Source organism: Artemia sp. Qi Xiang Cuo, chromosome 11, assembly GCF_049724085.1.
Source record: "Artemia sp. Qi Xiang Cuo chromosome 11, ASM4972408v1, whole genome shotgun sequence".
Lineage (NCBI taxonomy): Eukaryota > Metazoa > Arthropoda > Branchiopoda > Anostraca > Artemiidae > Artemia > Artemia sp. Qi Xiang Cuo.
Genome location: NC_142804.1, coordinates 3,610,681 through 3,626,481, shown reverse-complemented (window position 1 = coordinate 3,626,481; position 15,801 = coordinate 3,610,681). Strand labels below are relative to the sequence as shown.

The 15,801-nt window shown below is 37.5% G+C and overlaps 1 protein-coding gene across 2 annotated transcripts in view; it reads right to left on the bottom strand.

The window, feature by feature from the left end:
* The window catches only part of scaf6 (SR-related CTD associated factor 6), an 81,089-nt gene that overhangs the window by 12,254 nt on the left and 53,034 nt on the right, over positions 1-15,801 (bottom strand). The gene's annotated exons all lie outside the window — the stretch shown is intronic.

Genomic DNA, 15,801 nt, shown 5'->3' with positions numbered 1-15,801 from the left:
CTACTAAAATGTGGAACTTTGCATTTTTTGCCAGAAAAAAGATCACGGGTGCGTGTTTATTTGTTTTTTTTTCTTTTTCCCTTGGGTAAACGTATCGACCCAGGGGTCCTAGAATATCGTAAGAGGGCTCATTGGAACAGAAATTAAAAGTTCTAGGGCCCTTTTTAAGTGACCAAAAAAATGGAGGGCAACTAGGCCCCCTCCCACGCTCATTTTTTTCTCAAAGTCACCCAATTACAATGTTGAGATAGCCATTTTGTTCAGCATAGTAGAAAATCTAATAAATATGTCTTTTACGCTGACTTAATCCCCCACAGTTCCCAGGGGAAGGGCTGCAAGTTATGAACTATGCCCATTGCTAACATATTGTATTGGTTATTGGGAAGTATACAGACATTTTCAGGAACAATTTTTTTCGGGTGGGGGGGGGGGGATGGAGGAGGGGGTTACTCGGGAGAATCTTTCCGTGGAGGATGTTTCTTTGGGGTAAGGGACATTTCAACTGAAGTTTTTTCAACTGAAAGTAAGAAGCAACATTAACTATCAAACTGAAAAATAATTGACAAATATTTAGGGTCTAGGTTAACCGAGCTCTTCAATGTTTAAACAGAAAATAAACTTAGAAACATTGAGTGTATAACTGAAAATTAGGGTTTACCCCCCCCCCCCCCCCCCCGTGAAAATAAGGCTTTCCAAATTTGAGAATTTTATTCGAGTTTTATTTTTTTTTCATTTCCGTAGGGGGAAATAATTTTGGAACTTCTGTATTATGTGCCACTCACTCAAGTTTACGCTGTATAAAATTCTATAACACCCCGGTTTTTTCGTTAGCTTCTCCGTTACTTCAGAAATAAATTTGGGGGCTATTAATTTGCACATTAGGGGGGGGGGGGTAAATTATAGCGGGTCGGCATGCAAAATGTGTTTGGTACAGCTATTTTGCATATTAGATAGACGGATAAATTAGTGTATTTTAAAGCCAAATATAGGGCCATGAACACAGTAAAATAAAATAAATGAAAGGCACAAATAACATAAACTTTGATCAGCAATCATATTAAAACACTACATTAACCTAATAATAGTACTTAATACTGGAAAAACGGTCATTGAAAAAACACTTAACACTTAAATGAAACATTACATTTGCTTTATACTGGGATTTTCTTTTTTTTATAATTAAAAACAAATTTCCAGATACCTTGCTATCCTTCTGAAATTTTTTAGTGTTCATATACCTGGAAAGAATTGTTTTCATGGGCGCCCATATGGGGGGGCAGGGGGTGCTCCCGCCCCCTCCCCTGGCTGAATGTTGCTACCTTATTTTTATATTTTTGTTTTGAGTTTTCTATTATATAGCATTAAAAGTGCCAATTAGATGAGGTTTGACCCCCCCCTGGAGTTCAGCTTATGGGCGCCCATGATTGTTTTCTGACTTCAAACTGTCCAAATACTTACCCCCGGAAAATAATCCCCCCCCCCCCGTGGAAAAGAAGGCTTGCCTAATTTAAGAATTTTATTTGAGTTTTACTTTTTAATTTCCATAGGGGGAAATTAAAAATTTCCCCTTTGGTACTTGTGCATGATGGGAAACTCACTCAAGTTTACGCTGTGTAAAACTCGAGAATAAAACCGGTTTCTTCGTTATTTTTTTCAGCTTAGCACGAAACAAGACAAAGAGAAGTGACAGAATACATGGGAAATATATAATTTGGGCTATATATTTGCACATATGGGGGAGGGAAGGGGGGTAGTGTAAAGTATTTGGATAGTTTGAAGTCAGAAAACAATTCTTTCTAGGTATATGACCAGTAAAAAATTACAGAAGAATAGCGAGGTATGTATAAAATAAATGTAATGTTTAATTTAAGTGTTTTTCCAAGTGTTAAATGTTCTTTTTTTCAATGACCGTTTTTCCAATTATTAAGAACTATTATTAGGTTAATGTAGTGTTTCATTTAAGTGTTTTATGATGATCGCTGATCAAAGTTTATGTTATTTATTTCCAATCAAATGAGCCCTTTTTCAATCAAATAGTCGAAAGTGAATGGAGAGCAACTAACCCCCTCTCACACCCACCATTTCTCCAAACACATTCAATTAAAATTATGAGAGAGCCATTTTCTTTAACGTTGTTAAAAGTTCTGGAAATTATGATTTTGAGTTTGACAAACCCCCCAAATCATTAGGGCAAGGGTTGTAAGTTATGCCCTGGGGGCATGTAAGATTTTCATATGGAAAGCGTTATCGCAGGGACTTGGAAAAAGGCTAACTCGATTGGAAATTGAAAGGACTAAATTGGAAATGAAAGGTGCATTTTAATAGTTGAAAGGGATTGGAGGGCAACTAGCCCCCCTCTCAAGCTCACCATTTCCCCAAACACATCCAATTAAAGTTTTGAGATAGCCATTTGTTCAGCGTAGATGAAAGTTCTGGAAAATTAGATCTTTGAGGACGACACCCCCCCCCCCAGAGCCCTTAAGGCTAAGGTTATAAGTGGTACCCTGGGGGCATATAAGGTTTTTTTTTATAGAAAATGTTATCTTAGAAACTTCAAAAAAGGCTCATTCAATTGGAAATTGAAAGGGCTAGTGCCCCTTTTAATAGGGTAGTCGGAACTGATTGGAGGACAACTAACCTCCTTCTCACACCCACCATTTCCCCAAACACATCCAAACAAAATTTTGAGATAGCCATTTTTTCAACGTAGTTTAAAGTTCTGGATATTATGTCTTTGAGGCTGATCAGCCCCCCCCCCCACCTCCACCTCAAGGTAAGGATTGTAAGTGATTCCCGGGGGGCATATCAGGTTTTTTATAGTGCGTTTTAATAGAAACATCAACAAATTCGAAGGGCTAGTTCCCTTTTTAATAGTCAAAAGTGATTGGAGGAAAACTAACACGCCTCCCACGCCCACCATTTCCCCAAAAACCCCCAATAAAAATTTTAGATAGCCATTTTGTTCAAGGTAGTTGAAAAGTCAGGGCATTATGTCTTTTGCGCTAGTGCCCTATTCAATAGCCGAAAGTGATTGAAGGGCAACTAACGCCCCTCTCAAGCCTATCATTTCCCCAAACACATCGAATCAAAATTTTGAGATAGACATTTTGTTCAACGTAGTTGAAAGTTCTGGAAATTAGGTCTTTGCCAGTGTTGTCGTATAAACTTCAAAAAGGACTCATTCAATTAGGAATTGAGAGGGCTAGAACCCTTATTAATAGTCAAAAGTGATCGGAGGGCGAATGCCCTCCCCTCCATACCCATCATTTCCCCAAACACTTATGATCAAAATTTTGATATAGCAATTTTATTGAACGTAGTTGAAGGATATTAGCAATTTTATTGAACGTAGTTGAATAGTCTAAATATCATATAACAAGGTTTTTGGGTTTGAAACGAACCCCAAAGATTAGGGGCAAGGGTTGTAAGTGTAGGGGCAAGGGCAAGGGGGCCAAGCTCAGCAGCACAGTATATAAATAATAGATATTATCATATACATTACAATAGATATTATATTATCTTTATACAGTGCTTCTTCCAATACAAACATCTTGGTTGAAGAAACGTTTTAATCATTCTACGTTATGTATTGCAAAACCAGTTTTTTCGAGCATTTTCTGTTGCATTTCTGAGAAGGGATTGATTTACAGGAATCTTTAATTTACCTCAATAGACTATAGAATTTATAATTTACCTGACATATAAATCTCAATAGACAGCGCTTTTTTGAGTTGATTGCGCATTGCGCCGATTTTGCGCATGTCAAAAAATTCGGCGCAAAGTGGGCGCATTTTGCCTTCACAATAACAATGACAAAACTCAGAATTTTAAAGTCTAGTGTTTACTGACAACTTCTACTGACAGATTTAGGAATCTATCTATAAAAACAGGTGGAATTTTCAGAACCCCGTAGGTATTCTCGTATCACATTCCAGGCTCCATAACGACCTAAATTTTAAATTATTAAAGCGGGTATTATCCGTAGCATGAAAAACCAAATGGAAAAGTGGTCAAATTTCGATATTTCTATCTTAAGCTTACCCATCAGCAACCCCTTCGCCGAGAGAGTGTTTTCTGTTATGAATCTTGTCAACACAGTTCATATAATTATCCAGTAATCTTATCAGAGATCATTTTTGGTCTTCGTTCTCAGTGCGAACAAAAAGCTCCTCCCACTTCTTCGTGCAGTTGTTAATAGCGAGTTTTCACTTGTTTCCGATTCTTTCGCGTAAAGTGCATTATTTGTAATAGCGGGTTTCCACTTGTTTCCGATTGTTTCGCGTCTGACTTGTCTATCCGTGAAAAGATCTGACGCCGCTTATGTTTCTACGTTCTCTGGAGTACTCGCACCCCGGTCCGGGTTTTTACAATGGGCGAGATAGGGAATGATCATACTGGATAATTATATGAACTGTGCTTGTCAAGTACAAAATTCGAAACAGGATGCACCTTAAAATGCTTAACTCTTCTGTGATCATCCGACTTAGGCTAAATTGCCAAGGAAAGTGCTGCATAGACTTTGATCCTACACCCGCTATGCTGAATAGATTTACCATTGACATGTATGACATCAACAAACCATCCAATGACAATGAAAGTGAAGATGAAACTCTTGAAGAAATTTTGGGCGATATAGAAGGAAAGTTTGCTGTTTAACTTTGAAAATGATCTTAAATACTAATCGAAGATAGATACAATATATGATTAAAAAACGTACAAAAGTAATTCGAAGTTCATTAAAAGGAAAACCGGTCTAATTTCTTATCTTCTACTTGGTCGTTCTTGTCGTTCTAATTTATATTTTGAAAGCTACGAAACATTTTGTTCTCATAACTAAGTTTGATAATTTAATCTTTTTGCAGCTTAGAATTGCAATGTCATAAAAACATTGTATAAAGGAGTTAACTTTCATATAACTTACCTAAATGACATTTTGGAGAGGTGTGACCTTCAAGGATCATGCTTCTCTTTAGTTCTACAATATAAAATCCTATCTATTAGTTATCTTTAGCAAATGCGCCTTTAACTTCCACGTTTAAAGAGAAGAACAGTGAAGACCAGTGCGGTTTTAGAAAAGGTAGAGGATATGTCGACCAAATTTTCACTCTTAGGCTAATAATTGAGAAGTGCCTGAGATTTCAAACACCTTTGGTTCTCAGTTTTATAGATTATGAGCAAGTGTTCGATTCTGTTGATAGAAGAGCTTTAGTAAATGTTTTATCCTTGTACGGTATACCAGACAAATACATTAAAGTGATTAGTGCTATGTATGAGAATAACACTGCTGCGGTTAAGGTAGGAAATGAGGTTAGCAGCTGGTTTTGTGTTAAATAAGGAGTTAAGCAGGGTTGTGTTCTATCCCCCTTTATATGGATTATTTTGATGGACTTTGTCTTAAGGACATAGGAGACCACGGAATCAAATGGGGAGGAAAAATTCTCCTGGACTTAGATTATGCTGATAATTTAAGCATCCTAGATAAAAGGGTCAGCAAAATGAATGAAGTTTTAGAGGTTCTGCGAGTTCAGGGTGCTAGAATAGGTTTGAAAACTAATGATAAGAAGACTACGTCACTAAGGCTAGGAATAAGTGAAGACGAAAAGGTGACGTTGGTTAATGAAAAGATTGTAGTTCAGTTGGGCAGCTTCACTTACCTTGGTAGTATTATTAGTAAAGATGGTGGGAGAAGTGAATATGTTAAAAGTAGAATAGCCAAGGCTCAGGGTGTTTTTTTCACAGTTAAAAAAGCTTGGAAAAATAGGAAGATAAGTCTGCAAACCAAGATGTGAATATTAGAAGCTACAGTGATGACAGTGGTCGAATATGGCTCTGAAGCATGGACGCTCCGAAAAGCAGATGAAGATTTGCTAGATGTTTTCCAGAGAAATTGCTTAAGGATTGTTCTGGGTACCCGGCTGACTGATCGTATTTCAAATGATTGGCTATACGAAAAATGTGGTTCAATACCGCTCTCTAGGGCTATAATGAAAGAAAGGCTGAGTTGGCTAGGACACGTTGTGCGGATGAATGATGACAGATTGCCGAAGATTGTTCCCTTCGGCCAACCGTCTAGGGCTAAACGGAAAGCAGGTTGTCCTCGTCTGGGGTTGGAGGACGTCATAAAGAAAGATTTAAAGGAAATGGGAACTTCGTGGACGGGTGTAAAAAGGGAGGCTTTGAATAGATTGGGGTGGAGGAGAAGCGTGCGTAGCTGAGTTGGCCTCAGGTGGCTTGGTTCTGCGGTGAGTTATTAGTATTATTAGTAGTAGTATCTATATTGCAAGACCAGTATACTGAGTACCTATTTTTTTTTTTAGTTCTTTAAACGCAATTTCTATTGTTAATAATGAATAATTCAGCATATCAGCCAGAAAGTAATACAAAATACCACCTTAGATTTTGGCAAGTATTTTTTTTTTTGTTAGATCTTCTTTAATTCCCTTTTTTATTTAATTCTCTGATATACCAGAGAACTAAGGAAAATATCTTTCTTGTCAAGCCAGAGAACAGAGAATTTTGACCACAAAAGCACATTTAATCAGTCAAAAATGCTTCACTGTTTTAGATTTCGGAATATCGTGCCGAAATCTATCAATGAAGACTGAATCCTACCACTCTTGAGTTCTAGTATTCTGAAAAGCAAGATTCACACTATCTGGTAAAATTGTCTCTGAATTTGTTTTTTGTTTTTTGCACTGATCCATGCAAGATCTAATTTACCCTGAATTTTGAACTCCACCCAAATTATATGTAGCGAAAATGCGCCGATGGCGCATTCTCGCCTCTCTCGGTGCGCTATCTAAAGTCAGGCACCTGGTATCACTGATTTATATGATCTAGCTAGGGAGAAAGTGAATACATCACTTTTTGCCTTTTTACACTCTTTCCAAATTCAATAATTTTTCTGGAACAAATTCCATTTTGAGCCCTTAAATTGACTCAAAACAGTCCATAGTAACCAAAAGTTTAAAAATCTGTTTCCAAAAATAACTGTCTTGAAAAAAATTGTCATTCATAGCTGATACAGGATTGATATTATTATTTCTATTAGTCTTGATATTAAAATGTTATTTCAAAACACATTTACAGGAATTTCTTAAAAAGAGCCCGAAACCCAAGGTCATATCAGGGAGAGGCTACCGGGTTTGAACCCTCTATCCCCGAAATTTTGTCCGACTCATAATGAAACAGCGAAAATGGAGGGGGGAGGAGGATAGTTCTTTAAACGGAAATGAGTATTAGATTTGGATTCAGGATGAAAATCTGATATATAAACTCTTAGAATTCATGATTGAGCAAAGTCATGAGGCTCAAAGCACTTCCTGTGCATCATTTTGACGGTGGACAGGGCCGGATAAAGGGCGATTGAAGCGAATGGGTCCAGTCTGGCCCCGCGCTGCCATCTGAGTTAACAATTGGTTTTCCAAATTGTGAAATGTTCTCAACAATGCCAGTAAGCGTTGCTTCTGGAGAGAGATCATTTTCCAGGCTAAAACCATTAAAAAAAATACGTGACATCAACAATAATCAGAATAGACTAAATTGTTAAGCAATTATGTTGATTAAAAGTGAGGACACAAGGAAAATATACTTTAAAACCGTTTTAGAAGCATTTGCAGAACAAAAATTTAGAAATATGTACATTCACGTGCCCATATTCAGTGATGTAAATTTCAAATGTGTTCTTTGTTCTCGAGATCCACTATGAATGACGACAGAACATGTACGGTAGTGTTCTGATGACATAAACAGATGAAATTACGCCCCTATTTTTAGTGTGTGTGGGGGGGGGGAGATAGGATTATGGAGGGGTCATATCATCACTAAAACCATAGATATTGGACCATTGAACTATGATGAACAAAATGGCTATCTCAAAATGTAGATTGGATGACTTTGGGGAAGGGGGTCGGAAGGGAGGGGGGCTATTTGTCCTCCAATCTTTTTGGTCACTTAAAAAGGGCACTTAAAAATTTAATTCCCTTTCTAATGAGCTACTACACATCTTTCTACGATGTTCTGGCCATCCCAAAGCCCCGCTAGAAAAAAAAGAAGAATAAAATAGGGAGACAGATCAGTGCTACCGATGGAAAAAAGCTACTTTCTTTGTTGTTCAAGGGGGGGGGCCGTAATTTCCATGTAAAAGGTTTTCGACCATGCTGATTTTGATGACACACTTTTCATTTTGCCGTGACGTCATTTTCGAGGGGTTTCGGGCTTTTTTTCGAAATCACCATACATTTCTTTTTGCAATAAACTTTTACTTTTAAAACAAACCGAAATAATAGTTACCATTCCTGAGTCAGTGTCAGATGGCAATTTTTTTCACTAAGTAGCTTTTTCTAAACGTGGTTTTTAACTTTTGGTTGCTATAGGCTGTGGTTCGCTCTTTAATTGGTTGCAGCTCCTGCTGCAACCATGACTTGGAACTTGCTGATGGTGGAATTTATAGGAAGGAAGGAGGTATATATGTGCAATATCTTTTCTGAGCTACTAAGAATTAGGATACCAAAACACCCAATAACAATACGCCTATACCGATACGCGTGATATCGATACGTCAGATACCAATATAGAATACAACCCTTTCCCCAGGGACTACTATGGAGGGTCATATCATCACCAAAACAATTGACATTCGACCTTTGAACTAGGTTGAACAAAATGGCTATCTCGAAATTTTGATTGGATGACTTTGGGAGGAGAGAGTCTGTAGGAAGGGGGCTAGTGGCCCCCCAATCTTTTTGGTCACTTAAAAAGGCCACTTACAAATTTAGTTTCCTTTCAAATGAGCTATTACACATCTCTATGATGCTCTGGCTACCCCCTAGCCCTACTAGAAAAAAGAAAAAAAAAAACAAAAAAAAACGGGAGACAGATCAGTGCTATCGATACAAAAAAGTGATTTTCTTTGTTGTTCAAGGAGGGGACTGTAATTTCACTGTCTCAGGTTACAGGTTTTCAACCATGCTGATTCCAATGGTGCGCTTTTCATTTTGATCTGACGCCATTTTCGAGGGGCTTCAGGATTTTTTTCGAAATCACCATAAATTTCTTTTTACAATAAACTTTTACTTTTAAGACGAAACAAAATAAGAGTTAACATTCCTGAGTCAGTGTCAGATGGCAATTTTTTTCAAAATGCGTTTCTTAACTTTTGGTTACTATGGGCTGTGGTTCGCTCTTTACTAGGTTGCAGCTGCCATGAAAGGACGCTTGGAGCACTATTTTATTTGTTTAGATCACCAGTATATGAAAATGTTTTCAGAATAAAGGAAAAGATCCAGAACTAGAATAAACCTTGTATTTGAAGTTTATTTTTAAAGAAAGAAAGGTGGAAGGTATTACAAATTTGACTCTGATTATCGAGCTACCCACATTCAAAAACATCATAGTGAGGAACTGAAAAACGGTACCAAAGTGAAGATTAGGCCAAAGATTGTGCAAAAGACTACTCTCTTTGAAATTCCAAATAGTTACGGCCAGGTAGCTCAAAGAAAACTGTAAAAGACCCTGTCACGAGCAAACTTCATCTCGACCAGCAAGATAGCTTAGTGCAATTTAAGTCAACACAAAGCTTAGAGTCTGCCTTCAGTGGAGCCTCTTGTTTTAGGGCTTTGCGGTCGCAGCCACCTCGCGTCTACATGCTTTGATAGGATAAACTCCCAAAGTCTGGGCAGAATCTTACTTTTAAGGGGAAATTTGATCAACGAGCGTCAGTTTGTGAAAGGGCAGTAAACTTTAAAAAATTTGATTGAAACACTCAATAATTTGTAATTGACAAACGAAGATGTGATAATAAGATTAGTGATAATTAAAAATATCTACCCCTAATTTTTAATTACAAATGATACAAAATGAGTTATCCTGTAGGCCGGTGAACACGTCCTTTTAATATGCAAACTTTGTGTATTTTTACCTAATTTAATTTTGTTTTCGTCAGTTAGAGGGCAGTCCTGGTAAGTGGTCTTTCCTACAGAATTGGAGTATTGGAGCCGCGTGGTTGTTAGAGATATTTGATTATACATAAATATATATACAAAATAGCGGTATTACTATGCAGCAGATCAACACAAGTTTGAGCTTGCTCTCTACCTTTGGGGTTCTTACTCTCTTTTCTTTCGAGGTCTGCTTTAAAATGGAACTGAACTGAACTGGACTAAAGCGTAACGAATTGCCTGCCAAAAGCAAAGAAGAATATAGTTTTGAAATTGCCTTTCAAGTTTAATAGGCTATGGCCTTCCTTATAGATTTTTTGAATTTGTTTCGAGCTTTTTTTTTTCGAACGAGTGAAGTAAATACAGACAAACACCTGTGGTGAAATCGAAGAGATATTTCACGCATCTCCTGAGAAAGTTCGTGCTGGTCCATCCTTAACAAATATCGGAGTCTGAATAGAAGAAGATTCGGCTGAAAAAATCGAAGTTACTTATCCTCTCAGGTGGAATCTCACTGTGGAATCTGGTGAAAGAAAAAAACACATTTGAAGAAGTTCGTTATTCAGAAATTGATTACGAAGAAACGATAGGAATCAGCAATATATTCGCTCTTATTTCTTGTATTATTGACTGTACCGAGGGAGCAAAAAAATACTGACACTTGAGGCTAATTTGGATTCCGTCACTAACGAATTAGACGCAGCAAGACAAGCGCTAGACATAGGGCGATATATCAGCGGATTTGGAACTAGGCTTATTAGTGAGTCAGAGAAACTCATTTCTCTGCAAGTGTTAAGAACTGAAGGAGTAAAATCGGAAGCCAAAAGTTTACATCATGCTAGGATCGTAATAGTCGAGCACAATCCCGGGCTCAAGAAAGAAAAACTTTCAGACTCAGAAAATCCAAAGCTTATCAAGCTAGGACCATCTCAGCTAAAAATCGATTTTCCAACAAACGATGAAATCCAATCCCAGAGTTCCAAACACCAGTTGCGGTTTGTTAGAAACTGGAACAATGAGTAACCACACCTAGAGTACAGTGTCGAGAAAGACTTAGGCTACTGCTTTGCCTGTTCGTTGTTTCTAACTGAACCCAGCTGCGAATACAGAAACAACGATTCTCCATTTATAACAGGAAGTAGAAACTGGCGCAAAATGCAAAGCAAGGGCGCCAAGGCTGAAATGCTCATCACTCACTTCCAATCAAATGGTCACAAAGCTTCTATAGGTGGTTTTATTTGTTTTATAGAGAGAGATAAATCATTGCCAAGCTTAGTTAACAGGGAGAAACTAATGAAAGATATGGAGTCAGAAAAAGAAAGGGAAAGAGGGTTTCGCATTATTTACATATTGTTAGATGTTACCACCACTCTAGGTAAACAAGGGTTGGCATTTCGTGGGAAGAATCATGACGGGGGAAATTACGTTGAGCCAGCCAATCTTCTTTTGAGACACAACATCGAAATGGGCCATTGAATGAAAAACCAGAACAAGCCAAATGTCACCAGCTATCTGTCGGGTAGTAGCCAAAATAAATTAATTGCGATTGTTTGAACAGAACTAGTTGAAAAAATCGTAGCAGAAGTTAATGAAGCTGACTTCTTTGACAAATTCGCAGACGAAACCCCTGCTGTCAGCCACGAAGAGAGGTGTCCGGTAAATTGAATGAGAGAGAACCGCTAAAGAGCGTTTACTCGTCATTATAAATTCTGAGTCAAAGATAGGAGCCGAAATAGCAGAAGAAACTCTACGAATTTTGCGGATTTTGCGAATTTTCAATAAAGAAAAACCGACATTTCAATTCTACGATTTTGCAAGTAACATGAGTGGGCGTTTCGAGGGAACACATGTTCACATTTCCAAGAAGTTAGCAAGAAATATTCAATACCTAAAATGCCTAGCCCACAGAGGGAACATTATTGTTCTTTTTGTAGAGAATTGCAAAAGCGCTGGAAGCATCATTGAAATTGCCGAGTTGTTCTCTCTAGCGAAAATGAACAGACGAGGGTTGCCTTTAGTTTACAGAGCATTCACTTTTTCAAAAACTGTTGCAGTGACATTGGCCATAGGTAAACGAATATTTAACAAGAGAACAATCGTCAAGAACAGATTGAGGTCAACTATGGGAGACGATCGACTTGACCATCTCATGCTCATGATGTCAGAAAAAGACCTACTGGAAAAAACTGATCTCAACCTACTTGTAGAAAAGTGGAAAGTTGAAAAGTCGCACAGCCTTAAAGTTTAAAGTTAAAGTCATTTAAAGGTATTTTCTTTGTCTTGTTTTTACTTTCATACCCGATCTTTTCTTTACAATATTAATAAAAAAAACTTTCCGAAAAATAAGTTTTTCAAAGAAAAGTAAAGGCCATTTTAAACTTAAGCTCAGGAGATACAAATACCTGTTAAAATTAAAACTCAACACGACCAGAAATTACTATTAAAGAATAAATGAAACTTAAAACGAACAGAAATTAAATAAACAACCAATGCAAACATACATACAATATATATTTATGTAAATGAATAAATAAATCTTAAAACAAGTGAAACTTAAATTGAATATGCAAATCAAGTTTGAATCGAATACTAATAACTACAAACAAGAGTTTGGGTATCACCTCACTGCAGAAGCCTAAAACCTACTGCTTCATTGGCACCTGACTGAAAACTATATGAGTCTTGAACAGTCTTGGAAAGTATAAACAAAATCAAATTGAATATTAGATATATAATGATATTAATTGTTGAAAGATCCATCAGTTCAAGTTTTTTTTTCACTGTAATTTTATTTTTATTTTCAATGCTATAAAAGCTGGAAAAGAATAAATATGTAATATACGAGTAATTCGTTTTCAGTGAAGCGCCAATGACGCAGAAGGTTTTATATTGTTGTACATAAAAAAGGAGACAATGTCCAAATTTTGTTTGTAGTGAAGCTATATTTGTCTTGATCAATCTTTGAAAAAACTAATAAATTTAACTGAATATGTAATGTATCATGGAGTTAATCGCTGAAACTTCATCAGTTAAAAGTGTTGCTGTAATTTTAATATTTAGAGTCAATATTAAGTACCACAGGAAAACATTTGTAATATAATTCGTTTTCAGTAAAGCGCCAATGACGCAGTAGGTTTTAGGCTTCTACAGTGAAGCGATACCCAAACTCTTGTTTGTAGTTATTAGTATTCGATTCAATTCACTATATAAGGCTATCCTCACATTTGCGCTACAAATGGGAGGATATTAGGGGGTCGGGTCTAATCCTAAAGGGTGGGCGGACGGGGCTGGCTGTGCACAACCTTCCCGTTGGTGGCCCTGTTTTCACTAATATTAGTGCACAACTAGATAATTTCGGAGACCACATTGCCTTTCCATGACGATAAATAAAAGTTCAAATAGGGATAAAATCCTTTTTAATAGACAGTGATGATGATAACAGTGATAGAAATTCACAAAAATACCAGATATTTCGGTCACATATACAGTGACCGTCATCAGTTGTAAAACTCAGTAGTAAATCAGTAGTTTTACTACTGATGACGGTCACTGTATATGTGACCGAAATATCTGGTATTTTTGTGAATTTCTATCACTGTTATCATCATCACTGTCTATTAAAAGGATTTTATCCCTATTTGAACTTTTATTTATGCACAACTAAAAAACAATAAAACATCGAAACCTTATTGCCTTTATGACCTTTAGTTTTCTATTGTCTAAAACTTAGTAACATAAGAAAATTAATTTAAAAAACTAAATATATTTATTAATTTACATTAATATCTATTGTATGTTTGTTTGCATTGATTTTTAATTTAATGATTGTTTGATTGTTTTTATGCCCCCAGCGCATGACTTACAACGGCTACCCCCGGGCCCGGGTGGGCTGTGTCGACACTGGATTTTTTTGTTATCAGAACTTTGAACTATTTTAACAAAATGTATGTCTCAAAATTTTTATCTGATGCATTTAGGGCGTGGAGGAGGGGGGGGGGAGGGCTAGTTACCCTCCCATCTCTTTTGACTCTTAAAAAGTGAACTAGAACTTTCAATTTCCAATCAATGAGCCCTCTCTAAAGTTTATACGACCATCACTTCCATAAGGAGTAATATGACGGATCCAGATAATTCATAACCTATCCTTCTTTTTTTGTGCACTGTGGGGGAGTTTCAACTCTTACGGATCAAGTTCCTGACACTTGAAAACAGGTTTAATAAAATAACAATTTCAATTTTGTGGTGGTATGTGTTTGTAGGACAGGTGGGCGCGAGAGAGGGGTTGGGGAGTTGCCCTCCAATAACTGTCGACTATTAAAAAGGGCACTAGCCCTTTGAACTTCCAATCGAATGCGCCATTTTTGAAGTTTCTACAACACCGCCTTCTATAAAAACCTTATATGCCCCCAGGGTATAACTTGAAACCCTTGCCTTGAGGGTTGTGGGGGAGTGTCCTCCTCAAAAACATATTTTTTATCTGAAAATCAACTACGCTAAACAAAATGGCTATCGCAAAATTTTGATTGGATGTTTGGGGGAATGATGGGCGTGGGGGGGCTAGTTGCCCCCCAATCACTTTCGACTATTAAAAAGGGCACTCGCCCTTTGAATTTCTAATCGAATGAGCTTTTTTTGAAGTTTCTACGACAACACTTTTTATAATAACCTTATAAGCCCACAAGGCATAATTTAAAACCCTTGCCCTGAGGGTTGTGGGGGTTTGTCCTCCTCAAAAACATATTTTCTATCTGGAAATCAACTATGCTGAACAAAATGGCTATCTCAAAATTTCAATTGGATGTGTTTTGGGACATCATGGGTGTGGGGGGGATAGTTGCCCTCCAATCACTTTGGATTTTTATAAAGGGCACTAACCCTTTGAATTTCCAATCGAATGAGCCTTTTTCGAAGTTTCTACGACAACGCCTTCTATAAAAACCTTATATGCCCCCAGGCCATAACTTAAAACCCTTGCCCTGAGGGTTGTGGGGGAGTGTCCTCTTCAAAAATATGTTTTTTATCTGAAAATCAACTACACTGAACAAAATGGCTGTCTCAAAGTTTTCATTCGATGTATTTGGAGAAATGATGGGCGTGGGGGGGGGGGGCTAGTTACCTTCCAATCACTTTCGACTATTAAAAAGGGCACTAGCCCTTTGAATTTCCGATCGAATGAGCCTGTTTTGAAGTTTCTACGACAATGCCTACTATAAAAACCTTATATACCCCCAGGACATAACTTAAAACTCTTGCCCTGAGGGTTGTGGGGGAGTGTCCTCCTCAAAAATATATTTTCTTTCTGGAAATCAACTACACTGAACAAAATGGCTATCTCAAAATTTTTATTGGATGTGTTTGGGGGAATGATGGGCGTGGGGGGGGGGGGGGGGGCTAGTTGCCCTCCATTCAATTTCGACTATGAGAAAGGGCACTATAACTCTCGATTTCCAATTGAATGAGCCCCCTTTGAAGTTTCTACGACGACCCCTTCCGTATGAAGTGCCTCTGGAAAAAAAAGAAATAAATAATAAAACATTGGAGCCGTATGGCCTTTGCTATAGGCAACGCTACAGCGTTGCCTCTGATAAGATAATTTACCGTAACTAATAAACATTATTTTAGTAAACAAAAAACGAAGTAAAAATGTCGGTTATCGTCGGCACCTACCCGAATTCGTCGGCACATTTTGGACGTCCCCTTCCTCCAAAGGTAAAAGCCTAGTGACGCCCGTGATAGTGTCTCGTTCGTCACTAAATATTTACCTAGGTTTAGCATAACCGATTGTGAGTTCCTCGCCATCTAATTTGTCGTTCTTTTTAATGAATCAAAACAATGTCATTTTGTCCATTTCCTTAGCTGTAAC